Genomic DNA, 21,908 nt, shown 5'->3' with positions numbered 1-21,908 from the left:
GAAAGATGCGATGTACAAAGCAGAATAGCAACAAATAGAAATAAATATGGATATTTAATATGGAAACCTAGCCAAGGGGTTTTATCCACTGTTAATACAATGAAGATTCACCCTCTGTGAATGTTCCTTGTGACTGACCATATTTCTTTTCCTTTCTGTTATGTTACACCACATGTGGTCATTTTCAACTGCACAAAGAATCAGAGCATGTTCACTTTTTGCAGTCTGTAATTAGGCAAAGCTACAGCAGCTCTGAGAGGGATGAATCAAGTCACAGATGTTGGGGAAGTGCCCACCTAGCTCAGTTCTGCTGCAGTTGATACCTAAAATAGTAAATTTGATATACAGCCTGTTCTTGTCACCATTTCCAGCCACAAGATCCAGTGCACTCAAAGGATGGGGCATATTAAACAGAGCAGGGAGGAAAGGGGAGCACATTTTTAGAGTTAAATCCATTAGTACAGTAATTTTAGATGTAGAACCAAAAACTTGAAAGCAGCTTTTTGACAGAAGAAACTGAATATTTACTGCATATCTAGGGGTAATTATTGTGCTAAGAGTGCTGATCACAACAGGTAGAGCAATGGTTGGAACTCTTAAATTCCTGCCCTGAACATGTTCATCTCATACGCAGAGGCTAAAACTCTTTTGCTGAGTTTAAAATATACAGTTTCCATCTCTCAGGAAATAATTCTTCAGTAAATATATTGTTAGAGCAGCTCAGTTCAGGGGGATTTAGAAGGTCTTCTCTAAGCAAGAAGAGTCTCTTCTTGATCTGTCTGTAGTTCCACCTGTGGAATTGCTTTCTCTTGTTTTTTTAAAGCCACTTTTACTCTTTTGCTAAATGCCTGTACTTGGCCATTTAATATCCTTCATAAAACATTTTAGATTTTTCAGTTCAGGATATAAGGTTATATCATTCCTTGTGATTTTTTTATCTTCAGTGATCAACCAGGCAAGTATAATATTTGTTGTAGATTATATTGAGTATTCTCTTGCTTATCATTATTTCCATACTAAATATTAAATGTAATGATGCATTCTAGTAATTAGTTTAAAGGTAGCACAGGTACTTCCTTATGTTGCAGCCATTATTTATGTCTCATTGTGTGATCTAATAGTAGAAAGCTCATTTATTTCCTGATGTCCTTTAATGCTTTTTGTATTGCTGCAAAGTTTGACTCCAAGTCAGTCATCCTTTTGTTAACCTAAATGACAGTATTTATCTTGCCTGTTAGGACACAGCTAACTTCATTCATTCTGCACTTTGCCCTTTTAGCTTTCCCACTTTATTGTTCAGAGTTTTTAAGCTAATACAAGAAATACTAATAGCAAAAATGATAATTGATACATTTGATCATGTTCTCCTTTGCTGTAGGAAAGCATTGGATATAGTATTGTGTTTTCACTAAGAAGTGAAAAAAAAAAAACCCTGCATAAAAAGCTTAGTTCTTCATTTCAATCACATTTTCTTAGATTTCAGTAGCCAGCCAGGAGTGTTTCTGAACTGGAAGAGTACACATTCAAGATAATGTGGCACAACCCTGACCATATAGGTCATATTGTATGGTTCCACTTGCAGAGATAAGAATATGCCACCTGGCTCTCAACTACAGAAAATATGGTCTATACTCATACACCAAGTCAACAGAATAGAACTTCAGAATATGTACTTTATGTATGAACCTTGAACTTACTGTTGAATTTAGATGTTTAAATTCACTGGGGATCATTATAGTCAGCTACATCATCACCAATTGAATCTTACTAAGAAAGCTGAACCAGGTCCTAATGATCTCCTTCAGATCAATGACTCTCTTTCAAATGCTATGGATATCAGTAGGTATTTGTCTCTCTTTAAAGAAATTGCCTTTGGCAAAGTTCCTGGCTGGATTTCTATGGAAGTCTTAAAAAATTTGTGTGATCGTGGCAGTCCATCACTCCCTGAACATGATGGTACCAGCTCCACATGCCTCAGTGAATCCTGTGTCTTGTCATACAGGGGTGCTCATATGCCTTTCAGTGGCTTAATTAGCTTCACATCATCTCAGTAAATCAGATGTTTTGCAAGATGCAGTAACATCAGTCCTCTTAATGACAAGTGCAGGGTAGGGAGTATGGAGTGTTTCAACCAGAAATCCATGATGTTGATAGAGAGATGTGTTTTCCTCTTTGTTGCACTCAAATTGTATCCTCAAACCATAGCTGGAATGGATTATTCCTGGCCTTTCTTAAAAGCTTTATTGATTTTTCTTTATATCAGCATCATCAGGAATGTGTGGATAGCAAGAAAGGGTTATTGCTACAATGTAGTTCCAAAACTGTGGTTTGGGATCAATTAGTAGGTCATAAAGAGTTTCTGGAAGGATATGGCTCAGCACAGCTGGAGAGTAAAGCATACTGTATGTATTCCTAAGGTGTGAGTGCCCTTTTGCTCCCTAGCGATAAAATATCCACTTCATCTGGGCTGTGTCAAATAGCTGTTTCTGACAGTGGCGTTTTCCTTTACTAAACCTGAAACAGCCAAGCTTTTTGGATTTAAAAGCCTTCTTTGTTTTGATTATCATTAGCATAAATCTGCCTAGAGGAAATGGGGAATCTTTCTTGCTCTTTAATCTTTTATGACGTTCTCAGTGTAAAAAAACCACACAGCAAATATCCTGCAATTTCTTAATGCCATTCCCTTGAAAACACAGGACCTGTTCCTGACCAATACAGTAAGATCATGCTTTAAAAATGGATAGGAGGGGATATTACATTCCAAATTTTCTCTTCCTTTTGAAAGAAAAAAGGAAAGAGTATGTGGGTGTTTGTTCCCCACCAATCGAAGATTATTTGTATAACTATGCTGAAAAATATCACTCAGGCAAGTCACATTATTCACAAGATAGAAGAGACAATTTTTCTGAGTACCGTAGGAAGAGTAGGCTTCAATCTGCAGCCTGCTATTTATTTCTACAATCCACACAAGAAACAGCCATCACCAAGCTCTATGAAGAGTGCCTCAGCATTGTATACAGGACACATTGAAGAAGCAGCAATTGCTACTGCTTTCCCAGGGAATATGCCACCCTTTACAGGATAAAATCCTGTTATACAATACTGATGCAGATTATCCGAGACAGTCAGTTTGATGGATTCTATTCATTTCTTGGAGAGGTTAATCTTTAAATCTAATGGTTACAGTTGAGCTTAGGCATGTTCTACAGCAAGGCTTTATTCAGAGTCTCTCTTTCTGAACAAATACAAGGAAGAAAGATGCCCCATGCACTTGGTGCAGCTTCTCAGCTTCTCATTTCTCTGTCCCTTCCCCAGCTCTAAGCCTCGGTTCCACCCTTCCGCTGCAAAGCCCTCAGCAAGAAGGAACGTTCTTTGGCCAGACAGTAAAATAGCCTTCAGGAAGCAGAGTTCTTTTGAAAGGATCTTCAGAATCTAAAATTTGCTGCCAAATCTTGGTTTGAATCTATCAGCATTAGTACATGTATGCATTGGAGAGCAAAATGGTGATCCAAATATGATCATGCACATGGGTGCAAATGGCTGTTAGTATACACTAACCAGAGAGCAGTAAGAATACTCTTCCTTTGTGTTTTTCTCTCCTTGATATTCTTTGAGCCACACCTGCTGACAGTGTAATTTCATACAGTATCACCAACATAAATGTATCTGTACCAAGTCACATGGGGAATTATTTTTTATTTCAGTAGTTTCTAGGGAAAAAGAGATGGAATGTCTTGATCTTTTGAAAAAAGTTTGTTAAAACATGCAATAAAAATCTGTTTAGCGAATGTTATTTGTCTCTAGGATACAACACTTCCATGTCTCACAATACTTGCATGTTAAATCAACCTGGATAGCCAACTGTTTCTCATAAGTTACTGTAGCTATCATTAGGCCTTATTTTGCCTGCTTTGCTTGTGTAGAACAGTTTGTCACTCCAAGAATACCTGAAGTGATTTGAAAGACTTTGCTGAATATTCTGTACCACATTCAGAAAGCCACACTACTGACCATCCCTGTGTCTATGGACTGAACTGTTAAGATCTTTTTTAAAAAAAAGCTGAAAACAAATGAATAAACAAGCAAGCAAACAAAGCCATCACCTGTATACCAGATCTGGGTCTTGCTTCCCTTCTGCATTTTTCAAAGTGAAGTGAAGTGATGGGATAAACTGGGTGCAGGATGCATGAATTATATTTTTGCTTTGGTCTCACCTTAATTGGCTTTGTCTGCATGCAAGATGACAAAGGAGGTTTGAGTCATTCAGAATTGTCACTTCTATAATTAAAAAGAACTGTTACCAAAGGAGTAGATTCACTGTTCAGGCTGGGATTGAATTACAGACCATGTTTAATTATCAACCCTTCTTTCTAGTTATTTTAATGCATTATTAATTCAGTTTCTCAAAATATCCTTTTCATTTACAGCCGTTGATGGAATAAAATGTGACACAATATGTTTTCTTTTCTCTGAAGTAGATAATGTACTCTAACAAGAGCAGGTCGACATGACCTTAGCTGTAGTTATATCACATGATAACCACAATAGGGCCTTATCAAAATCTCCTACTCTTTTATGTGTTTGAAAATTCCAAAGAAGAAATTCATATGTCTGAGTAGGCCTTAGCCCTTGATTGCAAAACAATAAAAATACAAACGTAGTTGTGAATTGCTAGATACTATTTTTCTGAAATTCTTCCTACCTGAAGTTGCATATAGGAGGAAAAAAACTGTCTTCAGTAAAAGGAAGATGAGAAATAAATGCAAACTGGCAGTTGTTTGAGTAATCATACGACTTTCAAACTATGTAGCTGTTCATATTTGATAACCCTCTTGTCATTCAACTATTTTTCTTTTTTCCTTCTTTTCTTTGTGTTTTTGTTTGTTTGTTTGTTTGTTTTTTAGTTGGTTGGTTTGGGGTGGGGGTGGGTTGGTTTTTGAGTTTTTTTGGGGGGTTTTTGGTGTGTTTTTGTTTGGGGGTTTGTTTGTTTGTTTGTTTTTATGATGAGGTGCTTTCAGCAGTCTTTTGAGCTATCATCACTTTCCAGTCTTTGCTGGCTTTTTGAGCTTTCATATTTAGAACAGTCACAGACAATCTCAGCATGTTACTTGACTAAAATCTCATCTGGTGTAAATCAGTAGGACCGTCTTACCATGCAACCTAATTTTTTATTCCATCCAAAGGCTCTCGAAATAGAGATGGACACATCTAATTTGGCAATGATTTCCTGGCATGAGCCACACAGATAAAATTGCTATCTTTAGAACCATGGCCTGACTATTTTTTGATATCCAGCAATGGAAACTTGTACCTTATGGAGATATGAACAACCATGAGTAATACCTGCCATGAATGCAGCATTTGAGAAATTACTCATTGTTGGTTAAGCACGGGTAATCTTTTCTGCGCCATTGATAAAGACATGATAAAATAACGTGCATCCCAAAGATTTTGCACTCATATGGCTGGATAATTCAAATATCCTTGAAGATCTGGAGGATGATCTCAGTTTAGAAGCTAGCTCCCTGTACCTCTCCACTGATTGCTGTTGATATTAGCCACCTCACTAAAAAAACAGAGTAGTACACACCCAGTGCACCCACGTGTCTCTTTCTAATTTTTTTGTAGTAGTTGAACACTTACATATCTAATCATTCAGTCTTGCTTACTCAAGGGGGTGTAGAGTATTCAGCTGATTTAGGAATAGGAAGAATAGGGTCCATATTCATAAAGATATAGAGATACCTCTGCAGTAGCCACACAAATAAGCACCATGGTATATCAGATGTAAGCCTATAAATCTCAGGTGAAAGATTCTGCTGTTGTATGGCAGGGTGTGCTTTGGTTCACAGTATTTACTAAGAGCCTATGAAATGTGTAGCATTCTGCTGGTACTTGAAACAGACTGAACCTGTGCATGGCTTTTTAGTATAGTCACAATATAGTCACAAGCAATGCGGTTTGGAACAACACATGATGGCAGGTGTCATGTGTCTCTTACCAAGTATCTGCCATTTTCAAGTACACAAGCAACAAATCTGAGGCAATACAAACTATCTTATTTTGCCATTGTCCTTCATGCAGACCAGTGTGTATTCAGGGATACTACTGACCTGAGTAAGAACTATACATCTTAAGAGTTCAAAAATATATCCCAAAACAAGTATGGCCTGGACATTGCCGGTTTTGCAGAGCAATATTACTACTCGTTCCTAATATGTTTTTCAAAATTAGTCTCACTCTGGTATTTACAAGCTTCACCTCTGATCAGAATCCTATCCAGGTTCTTGCTGCCTGAACACTGAGGATTAAATATAAACTTGTAGTACCACTTGAGATACCCAGCGATATCCAAGACATACTGGCAGGTATGAAAAAGGACCTACAGGAGACTTGCATCTTTCTAGAGTGGTAGCTGGAAGCCAAGAAAGATAACACCAGGCAACCCTAGGAAATGCTAGGCAGCAGTGGATTCTAATTTTTTTTTTTTTTTTTTTTTTAGAACACAATTTGTTATTAATCTTGTCTTTGATTCTATACATTTGGGGAAGACCAAGGATTTGAAGTCACTGATTTTGCTTTCTTGACTCTGAATAAAACACTGCAATAGACAGTTTTGTAAAGCTGCTACTAGAGTCTCTTCCTAAGGCACAGTCTAATAATATTTTTTTATGTGCCAAGTTTGTTCTTGAAGACCTTTAAATATGATGCTTGTGACAAAGAAAAGAAGGAGCTAGGAAAACAGATAAGTGTTATTACGGGAATTAGTAAGGATTTTTTTCTTTCTTCTACCTTCTGGAGAATGTAGGCACAAGACTTTGCTCTATTCCAACTGATGACCTGAAACATAGGCTTTCAGATTTATGGAGGTACAATGGAACATGAGAAAGAATGGGAGAGAATTGCTTGGATATAGAACATCAATCACACCTAGTCAGTGAATACTAAAGCCCACAACAACTGTCCAGTGAAGCCTCACAATTTCAGGAGTCCCATGGCCAGAAAGATTATGTTTATCCTATTTTCCTGGCACTGAAGCTAACTAGCACAGAATGACCTGTCCATCATATTATGCTCTCATAGTCTTCAAAGCAGGATGGCTGCATTTACACCAACCAGTGAGATATGGCAGTCTATAATAATATAAACTGTCCCACACTAGCCCTCAAAATCTATCTGGGAATAGTCTGGGACAGTATAAGATGGCACAGAAAAAAAACAAGCCACAGTCAAACTATTTAACTTCATGGGCAATTGAGTTTCAGTGCCCAGGCACTACTTAAATCACTAATCTAGATATAGGCAAAGAGAAACATTGAATCCAATTACATGTAGGGGGCTTTTTGCCTGTACTTTTAAAAAATTCAAGCATTTTTAATCCGCAGCATAGTACTGGTATAACTTCTCAGTAGAATACAAACCAAATTGGTCATGCTTTGTGATTTTCATGCATTGAAATTCAGTACATTTCTTTCTATACCAATAAAAAGTAAAAAAGAAAGAATCCCAGTAAAACTGGCTGTATTTCAGCAAGTGCATATGCTTTACGAATAAATCTAAAAAGAAAAGCTGTCGTTTCCTCATGTAAAATCTCTTTATTTTTTCATTATGCACCACTGAGCCCTCATTCATTGTAGAGTAAGTGAAAAATCACCCTCAAGCCTAGAATAGGAAAGTATTTAAGATCTGAGACATCTTGCAGATGGTCTCAAAGACTCAGATACTTCCTTTGCATCTATTAGAACTGAGAGATACTCTGCATTGCTAAGTTATTGTTGAGCTGAGCTGTTGTTAATGATTTATGCTGTTACTGACACTATGTAAGCTATTAAACTATTTAAACAAACAAAAAAAGGAGCAATGCCTTAATGCCTAAATATTTTTTTTTGCATTACATTCACCATTGAATAAAGAAGTGTTGAAATAAGAATAAGAGAGAAAAAAAAATTACTCTTGTGAAGTCCAGAAACTTTTGATTTAGAGATTCTTTTTCAGAATAAAAGATGAGATTAGTATTTAAATGCTAAGTGCTGCGTCCTTTTAAACACTCAGTTTTGGTTTTGGTCTTAAGCAACTGATGTAATCAGATATATCACCATATCCACTGCGTTCATTCAGGTAACAATTCTTACTTGCTTCCAGTTTGTCTGACTGTTGTTCTCATGCTGCCATTTATTTGTATTTCCTTCATCCTCCCAAATTAATTGAAGATTGTTGATATTTTAAATAAATGTTGATTCTCTATAACTGCTACTTTACATTAAACCCAGCAACAAGCTCAGTGCCCAGACGAGGTCCAGAAACAGACCCCCACAACATGCCAGCTTATTTTCTCCATTTGTTCTGTTGAAGGACGTAGAGAGTCTTCTCTGCTTTGCGAATACAGAACTGCAGAAAATATGTAGACAAAAGCTTACTTCGCCAGCTTAATTCCTTTCCTAGCTGTCCATTTCTCTGCAAACATCAAAGCCATCAAACACGATGATGTGATGGACATTTCAGTAGAACCTGTTTTCCCCCGCATACAACTGGTCCAGGTTACATGTAACACTGGCAAAGTGATGGTTGCCTTCCTAAGCTGGCTGAGGTGGTGGCACAATGAGAGTTTCACTTATGTAAAAGGAAAAGAGGAATATATCTACACTCACAGTGCCTTGATTGTTAAAAAGATACGGAAGCTGTGAGGTTGCCTGTGTCACTGAGACCCCAAGGCGGTGTACCCACTGCAATATGGAGCCTGGGGAAAAGTACAAGAGGGCTGTTTGGGATGCTGATGAATGTTACGGCATGGAAGTTCAGTCATAAGAACTAATGACTGTCTCACTGACAGTAAAATTCTGAACTTTAAGGGCATTATTTCAAGTTTATTACAGAAGATCCAAACAATAAATTATTACCCTTAGTTTTTAGAATGAGCATCTCTCTTTCTGATAAATGAATAGCTCTTTGAGGTTTATGCACCTTTTCATACTTATCATTATAGCAGGGATCATAAAAAGGGATTGCAGTGGCAGTGTGCTTTAGATGTTAAATATTTATTAAAAAATACATTGTACAATTCTATGAGTGCTCACCTCTTAGTGGAAAAAAATGTGATTCTTATATACAGATTCACTGCCTATGTAAACTATGGACCTCTTCCAGTTCATGTGAGCCTAGTTTCCCTGATATGAAAGAAACAATTCTAACCTATAGCAGCCGAGGATCTGGCCTGGTCCATTTGATCCATGAAGTAATGAATTTCTTATTGTTCAGGGGTTGTGTTTGTTTCTGGTTTTGCATCACAGTCTTTGGAACTCTCTGTGTTTACTGCTGGCCTCTCTTTTGTCTTCCCTTTAGTCTCTGGCCTTTCAGTTCTGCTTCCTGTACTAATACAAGTCTTTATGTCATTGAAAATTAACAACACCAAAGCGGTGCCCTGCCAGAGCGGAGCAGATCAATGACCCAGGAGCAGCATGTTCCAGTTGAATGGTGCACAAGTCATTTTAACTTCCACTCTCCAGTGCTCAGCCTCCAAAGGAGCAACCCTTTTGCCCGGTATATTAACTTCTGGAAACTCCTTGTTAATCACTGCGGCTGCAGTTCCTGCTCTGAATTTTCAGCTAAGACCTGAGTGCAGCTTCTCATCAGGCTTTTCTTTTGTCTTTCTTTCCATCTTGTTGTGTGCTGTCAGTCAGATTACCAGAACTGTTGTGGTGTTCCATACAGTAACTCTGTGATATAGTGCTGAGAGCTGTGTTTATCTTATGAAAACCAAACGAACAATTAGAAAATAAGAAGTCTCATGGTGTAAACTGATACTGCTTCACTATCAATCTTACATTAATTAAAAAAATTAAAAGGCATGCATCAAATAACCCCTAAAACATGGAGAAAAACAGTATCATCAAACAGAATAGTATTGTCAAAATTTTTCTTTACTGACCTTCCTAGAAAGACTACAGTCTTCAATATAATGTAAGAAGCATGGCATATCTAAAGGTAGTAATTAAAATTCTGCATGCAGATCTGCACTAGAGTTTATTGATGAGGCTAAAATCAGAGTGATCCCTGCACTTAGAGGGTGCGGGATCTTCCCATGACTTTGGAATTACCACATACCAGTTTGACACACAGGTTCAGGGGACACTTGCTGTGGAGCTGTGCCTTCCTTCGCAGTTATCCCCAGAGTCTGCCTTCTTTCATCAGGCAATTCATGAAGGTGTGGGGCATGAATGCAGCAGCAGTTTAACCACTGAGGCAGGAACATTTGGCTAAGATATTTCAAACTGTATTTTTGCTTACAAAAATGGAAGCTATTATGGATTTGTTCCAGGGAGATGTTTCGACTTCTTTCTCAAAAACAAATTTCTTTATATGATACTGGTGGGATTTATCAGTGCAAGAAGTAACAACTGGGGCTCTAGAGAAAGACATAATGCTGTTTCATGGAGGATTTGGATATTTTGAAATTTGATCCTGTTCCAAGTCAGAAGGAAACCAAGAATATTTAAGTTTTCATGAAAGAAAAGGGAAACTTAATGCCAGGAGAGTCTGTTAAAGCTCTGACATCCTCACATTGAAGCTGACCTGCAAGAAATGGGATGGTTTTCTACCCTGTCTTTGCTGAGCTGGAATATTCATCTCAAGCATTAACAAAATAACAAGATAAAAGAATTCCAAGGGGGAAAAGTTGTCTATGGGAATTTATTGACCACAGTGTGAACACAGCTTTTCACTGAAATCACAAGATACTGACTCTTTTCCTCAAGGGAAATCAGAGCTTTTCACACATTCTTCACTGGGGTGCTGAAAGAGGCAGGAGAAACAGAGGACTATCACATTTATAAATAGCTGAATTGAAAAAAGCAACACTCAACAACACATAGTTTGAAGACCTTTTATCTTTATTCCACTTTAGTGCCCTCATTTCCAGTCATGGACACTCTGTCTGAACAGCCAGGAGGCACAGGCATAGTGTGTGGCATGAAGCCATGGTTGTTGCCCTGGTCCTCACCAGCCTCCCTGTCCCAGGAAAACTCAGTCAAATTGGTTGTCATTGTATATGAAGCAGCGATATTGTTTCACCACTATGTGGATTCTTTACAATAGATTCCTGTCAGGATCTCTTTCTATTTGGTAACAAGGAAGGTTCAGTGTGGAGAGTGCTGTGGGGCCACGGGGTGGTGTGGTGCCCTCCCTCCCCTACCAGTGCCATCCCACAGCCCCCAGTGAGGTGATCTGGGTCTGGCCAAGGACTGTGACCCCTTCTGACCTGGAGAAAGTGCTGCAGGAGTACTGGACCTGAGGGCAAAGCCCTAGGACTGGCAGCAGCCTGCAAGGAGGCTTCTGCCCAGCTACTCCCTCTCAGAGGCCTTGGGGAGAGTCTTCCAACGTTCCTGGAAATGCTGTGGCCCAGGGAGGTTCCTGTGGAGAAACCGCAAAACCAACTGAGGACAAAGAAATCCATCATCAGCCTCAGACTGGGAATAAATAATACTAATGATATGTAAAGAGCATCAGCTGGATGTGGAAACCAACTGTCACTTCACTATGAAGGATGCTGTTGCATATACAAGAACATAATTCAAAATAATATCCTTAAAAAGATAGAAAGAATTTAAATGCATGTGTATGCTTGGATATTTAATGCACCATGCAGGCATCATATTTCTTTCATATTTTAAACACAAATCATATAATCTCCTTTAATGAGCAGAGATCCATGGCAATGATGAATTTTTATGGCAAATAGCACTACTGTGCCATGCTTCTTCATTAAAGCCCTGATTCAGCAAAGCATTTAAGCATATGCTTAACTTTAAGCATCCGAGTAATCCTCAAACTTTCTGGTGCCGTGTACATGCTTAATATTCACTAGATCCACAAGGACTTTGCTTGAATTGAGTCAGAAATATGAAATATAACAACCCTGTATACACAGGATATCCTGCTCAAAACAACTGGTTAAATTGTTAGATGCTTCGTTAGATGTGCATTGGTAATTTTAATTTTCACTGCCTCTTTGATTTGTGAAGAATGAATGTGTATGCACACATGAACTCAAGACCTGAAAAAATGATGAAGGTAAAAAAAATAAAGGCACATTGTGGGTTCAGGACATCTATAATAAACCTGAGCTTCATCAGCATTTCTAAGTTTTTTAACCAAGAAATATTGATTCATATTTATTATATTTTATGGCACTTTACAACAATTTATAACACTTACATTAAGGAATAGATGGGCTGGGATAAAAGCCAATATGGGTATGAAAAAGATGAAGTGCTGTCAGGAATAGCAACTTTCAAGTATCAGGTACAGCCCTTGTTTTTACACTTTATCTCACCTATGATAGAAAGGTTTCATGATTAATTTTAGAATACAAATTCTAGAAAAAGACACGCTGTAGAACAGTCACCTCAAGAACATCTTAGCAATGATATTGTTTCAATATAAAGCCAAATGTAAAATGTCCTCAAGGCATCTGTAATAAAGAATGAAGCCATAATAATTATTGTACAGAAACACTCTTGAAAATGCTCAAGAAACAATGAGCTTAGGTTTCAAAGGTGAACTAGAGACTTAAAAGATTTTTTTTCTACCAGAGCTGATCATCTTAGAAATCCAGAGAAATTAGTTAGAAAACCGATTTTGTGCACAAAATCCCTTGTTGCTATGTTACCATAGATATTTTTACGACAGTCTCCCAGTGTGAGCCAAAATCTGTTCATGTAAATATTCATAAACCAGGTAAAACAGAGAAGTAACTAGGAATATATGGAGTCTTCACCGAGTGTTTGCTTCGCTTTGTACAATTACTTAATCCAGCTGCTCTAGGACCAGCAGCCAGATTCATTCATTTCTGAGCTAGATGATGGGGATTTCTTCCTCTGCCATCCCAGCTGGTGGGTCTGGTCCAGGTTCTCAGCAGTTCTAGAAGTGCTGTAGAATCCTTTGAAACTGAAATACAGATTGAGGATGCTTTCTAAGTCTGCCTACAGCACAACAAATTGAAGAAATTGCAAGGAAAGGCAATGCTTTAAAAATGGGTGAAGTACATTGCTGTCTCATTTTGTGTGCTTCTGCTATCCCCCGTTCTCAAATAGGGAATTCACTGTCTGTGAGAGAGGCACTGGGATAATCCCAAGGTAATTAGACACCGAAGAAATGTATTTGCTGTTACAGTTTGGAATATAAGGTTAGTTACTGCAGATGCTAGAAAAGCTTGTAAATGGTGAGAGCCCAAATCTGTAGTATATGATGTCTGTTCCTCATTTCCCAAGATCACTAAATTCGTTCTTTGATGTTCCTTGATTTGCTCTCTCTAGGGACACTGTCCTTTTCCTTTGAGCTTTGCCCATCTATTTGTTCCTTTTCTGTGGCCACCTTGTGCCCTTTCTTCATCCTTACACACCTTTCTGGAGGACCACAGAGAAAAAGATATGAATGTCAGGTATTTTCCAATTTGGAAAATACTAAACCAGCTGGAGCCTTATAGGCTTGTTACCCTATGAAGACAGCCAATGTTTTATGTAGGTGAATGTACAACAAAATAATAGAGAAATTGTGTATGTTTGGCTCACGTGATTCATTAGGTTAGCAGTATATATTCCAGGAACATTCTGTATTTTCAGTGTCATCAGACATGAAACGACAGTGTGTTTTGAACTAATGCATTGGATTGGTACAGTGATTGAAAATCAGATGAACATAACAAATGTAAAATAGAAGACAGGGGATCCAGTAAAAGAGAAGACATGAGATCCACTACCAGCCCTGACAGAGGGAGGCATCTGGATCGTCTTTTGATGGAAAAAAGACAGTGTCCTTCATGTTGCTACAGTGTCTGGCTCTCCATTTCCTCACCGTTCTGTTGTCCCTCTAGTCAGTGCTGCAATAAGTTTAGCTGGGGGGGGTACTTCATATAATTTTAGTTGTGATGGTGGCTGGGACCTTATGTGTAGCAGGGTGTATGAGCAAACATCTATCACACAAACTATAACAGCACCAAGTGTATCTTAAGCAGCGACAGCTCACACATTTTACACGATCAATCAGCTGCATATAAATACTAGCATAAAAATTCTAGCTCATATACTTGAATGTTTTGCCAAAAGATGGCATTTAAATTTTTATTGCAATACAAGTTTGCATACTAGTCCTACAGACTGAGCATGGTACCCAGGCGCCTTGCATCTGTTCACGGTTGTATTCTTTTTTCTGAGTCGCAGCAGTTCAATGGTCCACCTACACGGAGCAGAATGTAAGACTGGGGCCCAAATTTATGCACCATCTGCCCTTAGTCATGCATGCCAACTTTTCTAAAAATCAATCACTTTATCTCTCTGAAGAGCTCCCACATGAAAAATGCCCCAATGTAAGTTTGAAACTTACAATGCAACGTTTTTTAAAATAAATTATTTGGTTTTACTGGGATTTTTTTTCCTGTACTAATATTCAGTATGACATTATTTTAGGTGGAAGATGGCAACTCAGCCTGAGGCATGACAAAATAGCCAGAAACACACCACCTGCTGTGCCCTATTGCTATAATATTGTACTGTTTAATAAGAAAATGACCCCAAGTGCTCGGATGACAACTCCAAAATGGACCATAAATATTCTCTACATAAGGAAGAGCTGAAAGCTAAAGTACACTGCATAATATTGCTATAGTGCAAAAGGGAATAGGAATACATTCAATTTGCCTAAGTATCTAGTCGTGACAGCCACTGACATTTGTTTAGGAGAAACACCAAGTGGATGTCTGTTTGCTAATAAATGAATGAAAAGAAATATGGATTACCGTGCAAATGGACATTAGAGGAGCACAGATTTTGGTTTGATGTATAAGACACATAAAGAACCCAATTCTGGGCACTGCTAAGTGATTCTTGCAAAATGCTGAGCCCCTGCTAATTTCAGTAGGAGTTGAGCAAACTCAGCACCTGGCACGGATGGGTCTATCTATATTTAAATATAGAATGGACACTTATCCAAGTGGATTCACTTATAGTAAACTGATGCAGCCTAGAAATTACATGTATGGTTAAACTGGGGTAATCACAAAGAGGGAGATGCCCAAATAAGCAGTGATGATTGGTACAACAATGTCTGTTTCTTCCTTCTGAACTTGAGTGCTCCCTGAGGATTCTCTCCTAGCCTGCATTAATTAAGAGAAAGTATGTGACATTTCTTGCAGCCTTTGACATCAAGATGGCCTTTCCCTAAGTTGCTTGTGAACTCCTGCTGACACCAAACGTGCTTTTAACTGTATAGGACCCTTCATCCACCAGACATTCATGAACAATATTTATTTATTACTCTGAGAGTTTGAAACAGCATGGCATTGCACATTGGAAGGTATTCCCAGAGCTTTAAACTCCCACCAAATTTACAAGTGGAATTTCCATTATTTCACAAAACAAACAAACAAATAAACAAAAATTAAAATTTAAAAAAAAAAAACAGCAGCTGAGCAAAACCAAATACGTATGTAACTGCATACCTAAGTACTCCCTCAGAGTAGCTGTGTAACCAGCAACCACAAGGTGCTGGCACCTGCTGTGGGAACATGAGGCCTTAGCGTGGGCAAATTGGAACAGGCCATGGGAGACCAAAGTTCGTGTTGCTTGTGGTGGTGGCTCTCTGTGAGACACCTTGACTCCAGGTTATCTCTGAAAGGTACACATGGTGTTTGGCACACGTTTCCAGTACACCAGAGATTAAAAAATAATTTGTGGTGAGAGATGCGTGAGAGAGGCAGCATTAAGCTACCCCAAAATATATTCACTTTGCAAATATTTGTGCCCTGGCTCTATGTAGAAAAGGTCCAGCCCAGTAATGGGTGGCATCACAGATAGAAGCAACACTAAATACCTGTTGATAAAAACAGGAAGAAAAGCGGGCAATTAAGACATTGCCACTTCTGTTTGATTGTACTTTTAATTCTGTACATGTTGGCCCCTGAAACAAACAGCTTTCCATAAACTGTAGTTTGTTATACTGATGAAATTCCTCCGTACAGTGATTAGCAGTGCATTTAGAGTGTCATTATCATCCCCTGTCATTCTTGTTTGTGCTAACTCAGTGTGTCAAGTCAGCTTTAAGTAAGGGCAGAGAGAAACATAGGTGAGGCTGGGGTCAGTTCCAGTTCCCAGGCATCTTTCCCAAATCTTCTGAGCCATGGACCCATCCTCAGTGTGGTTCCCGCAACACTGTGGTGCAGAGCCTCATTGTAAGAGAACTTTGAGCCATGCCACTGCAGGGAGGAGTAGGTACATCACAACTGCACAAATATACAAGTATTGGAATGTCCTGCTGTTAAAGGACAGAGATCCCCACTGTGACATGAGGTAGCCCTGGGTCACAGTCTGGACTCTTGCCCTCACAAGCAGTGGTGATGAGGAAGGCACATGAGTCCATGCAGCTGAGGTCCAAGTTAGTGCAAGAGCATCCAAAACACCTAGAGAAAATATACCCTGCAATCATTTATATGTGTGTTTGTTTGGGTTTTGTTCTGTGACAGTATCTTTTCTAAAATCGTTTCCCTGTCACATTCTCTGATGTTTGATTTTTACGTTGCTGGTACTGTAAATACTTTCTGGCATACCAATTAGGCTGTTTCGGTGAGTCAGTGAAAAAAAAAATGGCTATGTTGCAGGGAACTGGTATCCCTCTTGCAATGCAGTGCTGCTCCAGTGAATGCATCAGCAGGAGAAATTCGTGTGGGTAGTACCTGCATTGCTCTTTTACCTCTGGTTTCTCCTCTGTGGTCTCCACTCCTGATCCATGGCATTCCAGCTGTGAGCATCATTCCTCATCGCATGTCTGCTCGCTTGAATGTAGCTGCTTTATTTTAGCATCATTTGCCTGTACACTCACTTGCTTCCCATTCAGCTTGCCTTTTACAACTCCAGCACATGCAGACTCTTCTGTGTCAGTGCCTTTCATCCCAAACAATTCCATCTTCTCAGTTGCTGGTTTATTTACTCTTTTTGTTTCTCTTAGTAGGACATGGCAGATCACTTGTGTTAAGAGACGATTCCTCTACTTTCATTACTATGTGGTATAAAGCCTGCTCAACAAGACCCTTCTAGGTTTGAACATAAATAGCTGGTATCTTCACCTTTGCTGGAAATACCTGACACAAACAAATTCTCAAAGGAAGCTGTTAATGAGATTTGAGCTGAAAGGCTCTTCTTTGGACCAATGTGCATTTGTCAGTATGTATTGTCACAAAAGCTGTGTGGTCACAAAGAGCCATTGATGAGCCTCGTACAGCCACTTGATGGCCTATTTTACTTTTATCTTCATTCTCAGGGATTAGAAAAAAACATTGGCTTGGCCATTTTAACATTACACAAGTACAAAAATTATATGCTGAGTGGTTTAAAAGCATTCTTTTAAAATCATATATAAATTAAAAGCTGCTTAATTTAAAAATGTATTTTTGGCTGAGGTACTTAATGTTGAAAAGTGGTTACTCAGCATATGAAGTACCATAAGTACTTTTCATAAGAATTGTTATGACATAACAATTTTTTAAATTGTTATTTACACAATAGTTCCTGATGGCTTGCCTTTATAGATTATCAGATCAATAATCAATGTTCTTAAAAGTCACTTAATTCAAATTTATTTAAGCCACATTATAGAAAAAATCAAGTAATGTATATTTACATCAGAAAGCTTAGTAGCTCCTTTAAAACTGTTAAGATCCTCTACTATTAGTCTTGTGTATTTCTATGAAGGACTTTTCCATTATTTAAGTCCCCTAAAACCTGAAGAAATTAATGCCACCAAACTTCAATGAGGTGGTGACAAGTCATTTCCGATTATAAGAACTTTTTACAATTGTTTGAATGGCAAGGGGGGGCAGGATGTGGCACAGATTTACCTTTAAGAATAGGTCAAATTGAAAGATGTGGCTTTATAGCCATTTTCCTCTAACTCTACTGTGCTGGAGTGCTGGGTCACAACTGCTGGGTTTCCAGTTGTATGGTTTCATGGACTGGGCTTTGTTCATTAGCTGTCTTTTAATTAATGGCAAGAATGCCTGCTGACCAACTAGGTATTCTTTGAAGTTTTAAATTAAAATACCTTCAATATTTGTCTTAATAACAGTTTAATGCCTTTAAATTACAGACTTCATGTTTATACTACAAGCTCTGTCATGCTACAATTGAATATGCCCATTAGCATGAGTGGAGCAGGATCTTACTTCAAGGGGGATTCTTTTCCCACTAAGGGGTTGATCCTGAAATCTGCAGCTGTGAGAGAGCAAGCCCATTTGATTTTAGTGGGTTTGAGAAGGTGACTAATGATACTTGTGGGGACTCTGCAGGGTCAGGTCTTGTTTTCATTGCTGTTTAAATGTCAGCACTTGTCAATAGTTATCACAGCAATATTAGGGACCTGGACTTCCTTTTCCTTACAATGAGGATACCATATATTACACACAGTGATGGTTAGCAAATGTTGACTTCTGGTCTATCCTTTGAAATGTTTAATGAGGTCTGAGACTGCAGACACCTAGCAGTTCTTTTAGATGTGCAGCAGTCACAACTCTGCCAATTTGATGTTTGATAACATCATGCTGTTGAATTTTCAAATGAACAAAAAGGAAGAGGAAAAACCCAAAATAAAGCATGTTGTGTTGTTTGGTTTTTGTTGTTTTTTTTTTTTTTTCCTCAATAGTTACTGTAATTGCCACTGTGGATTATACTATAGCAAAGATGTTCAGACATATACTGGGAAGCAGAATCTTACACAGTCTCAGTGTGGTTTTCTGTTCAATTGAAGCTAAAGCCAGCCATGCAGAAAGAGGAAGAGGTACCTTGTCTCAGCCCAGGCTCCGTGTCCCCACAGTTCACATGGCTCTAGGAATCCTTTGGCCACAAATTGAGTTTGGTCAGCTGATCTGACTGAAAACTGATTAGGGAAAGAGATGTGTGCAAATAATGAGAGAAAGCAAAACTGGGAAATGCTTTTGTAACAGAGAAGCTCTTTTAGGGGACTGCTGAGAAAATGGAAGCAAATTGTAAAACAGAGAGGGTAGAAGAAAAAGAGCAGGGAACAGACACCATTTAATCTACAGAGGAAGTCAAGTGTAAGAAAGAGACCTTAACTGGCTCTTGATTCAGATTCAGGTATTACTTCAGAAGGGTTAGGAAATTTAACTGATAACTGCACAAGAGCCATGTTTTTATGTGTTTGTATGTTTCTTGAGGCAATTAAGGCAAACTGATGTAAGATACAATTGGAGTTTAGAACCCTTCAAAGGTCATATTTCTGTTTGTTTCTGTTGCCACATGTCCCAGAAGAATGAACTATAATCCTGGTTTACCCTAGGTAAATACGGTTGTGAAGCCTAAAAATATATAAGCCCTGTAGTCCAGTTCTTCAGCAGGTTTTATAGGCCTACACTAAGAATCACAGCAATGTAGTGAGTGTGAGAGGGAGTGAGGATGTAAAGAGAGGGTGAAAGAGAGTGAAGCCACCAAATCAAGACTAAAGAGCATCTGAATCCCTTGTTCTGAGAGTACAGGTGGGGTGCAGCCCCTGGTGGAAATCTTTCTGGGGAAATGACTGGAGCTTTAAGAGACACACACACAAAAAAAATAAAACAAACAAACAAACAAGCTTAAAAAAATATATATATATATATATATAAATTCCCTGGCTTCAGGAAAGCTTTTCTCCGTGTGGTGCTCGACACTGCTTGGATCCCACACTCTATACAGAGCAACTGTTTCCCCCAGAGTCATTTATATAATTATAACCTTTCTTTTCCTTTCACTTTCAGAGTGGGAGGTTTCGTAATTCTTGCTAATTTCAGGCAGATCTCCCACTGTTTCATGAGGAACACTTTATATAACACAGGTATTTCTGTGTGGCTAATGTTTTTAAAGCTGTGTTTGAGGTTTTCATGGAGGGTAGGAGATTTTGTTTCCTTTAGTAGCTGAAATTAAGCCAAGGATTTTGTGCTGCTCACAGTTTAATGTTTTTTTTTCATTTCAGGCAGCAGATATCACAAGGCCTGGCCCTAAGTGGATGTTTTACTGGTGGCTTTGTTTAAGTTGATGGCTGAGTGGTCAGTGCTTGAACCTGTGAATTATTAAGCAGACCTCAGTTCCAACAAAGACAGTGGGACCTGAGAGACAGTCATCGGGCGCATAGTGGTATGCAGCAGTTTAGTATAGGGATATCCAGGTTAGTTCAAATACCAAGGAAGTACAAGTGAATCAGCATGCTTTCCTGGTATTTCTGAGATAACACTCAGCTAGGATGCACGAGGTGTCCTTAGTAACTCAGGTATCTCTACATACTGCAGCACAGACACCCTCAGGTTCAAGGAGAACATGCTTGGCAAAGTCAGGTTATAGGTATGTATGCTTTCACTGTAAAAATGAAGCATAAGCTCTGATAGTTGTCCAATTTTACTTCTTTGTTACAACCAGGGTGTGGTTTCTTGTCTAATTCTTTCCTTTGCCAGCAGTGCTTTACATCTTTTGTTTGTTTTCCCTACATTGGATGCATCTTGTCAGTGTTTGAATGAAAATGACATCCAAGGAAACCATCTTTTGTGCTACTCGTTTGCCAGAAGATAAAACCAGGTTTCTGGTGTGATATGGATAAAATCTGTAATTGGAGAAAATGTATCCAAAATAATGTTTTTTCACTTTATGAACAAAAATAGATATGAAGAGGTAGTCAGAAAACAGTCAAGTGCACTATGAATCACTGCAGGGGTGCAAACAAAATTCCTTAATGACAGAGTTCTCACTGACAAATTCTGTTTGGTTTTGCCTCTAGAGTTGTCTGTGCTAATGACTTGGAACTTATTTGCATAAAGTATTGTACAGTGCACAGTGTGTATGAGTGGATGAGAGAAAGGAAGTGAGGCCACCCTGAGACTGTATCCCCATGACAACCCCATTTAATGAGTTACTAAGAACCAGGAGAATATTGAACAAAAAGTCTCTTCCAGTATGCCTAGTGGAGCACCAGTGTGGACATTGTCACATAGCACTACTGTGGTCAGCAGAGAAGAAACATTTGAAGACAAACCACTGGATGGGATTAGTCTGATTAAATGTAGATCTCTACCTCTGAGTTAATCAACTTTGGTTCAATTTAGTAGTGGGAAAAACATGAGTCTTCATTTGGCCAGGTAAATTTCCCATGAAAGAAAATTATAAGGGCAGCCTCTAATAATTGATTCAGATTTAAACACTTACACTAGAGATACCTAAGGTAAGGTGACATAAATGCCATCTTAGTCCCCACTGTATATTCTCCACTATATTGGAAAAAAAAAAAACACCCAAAAATTCAGAGACCAAAAAGATGTTTTGAACAAAAACAGGCACAAAAAAGCATCATGTCAGTGGAATTGCTACACTAAGTCAGATCCTCCTTTCCCCCAAGCTGCTGAAAACACCAGTGAGAAAAGTTACACCAACATAAAACAATACATGTGAAGACCCAGAAAATGAGATGTCTGTTCTTTTTGATTAATGGGCCTGTCACCAACCCATAACCAGCTGTGAATTGAGTTGTATTTATTTAATGACTTAATCATTTTAATCATTAATTTTACTTTAGACCAGAAATCCAATTCAATGTCCATGTTACACTTCAAACTCAGATGTATCTGGTTGCAAGGTTTTGTTCTAGCACTTGACAGGTCACATTCCCCAAGATGTTCATACAAGCAGCTCCACTGAGGCAGGTGGGACTGCTGGAAGTATAAGAAGCAAACCTGGGCTTGGCATGTAGTTATTTAAATGACACTCACTTTCTTAATGGATTGATAGGCTCTGTCTAAACTGTGGGACGTGGAGCTGGCATCTTGCTATGTCTGGACTCCACATCAGGGTGAAATCCAGGTGTGCACGTTTCAGCTCAGTCTGAACGGCACC

Source organism: Patagioenas fasciata, chromosome 1 (assembly GCF_037038585.1).
Source record: "Patagioenas fasciata isolate bPatFas1 chromosome 1, bPatFas1.hap1, whole genome shotgun sequence".
NCBI classification, from domain to species: Eukaryota; Metazoa; Chordata; class Aves; order Columbiformes; family Columbidae; genus Patagioenas; species Patagioenas fasciata.
The sequence above is the reverse complement of the archived record's forward strand: the minus strand, read 5'-3'. Positions refer to the sequence as shown.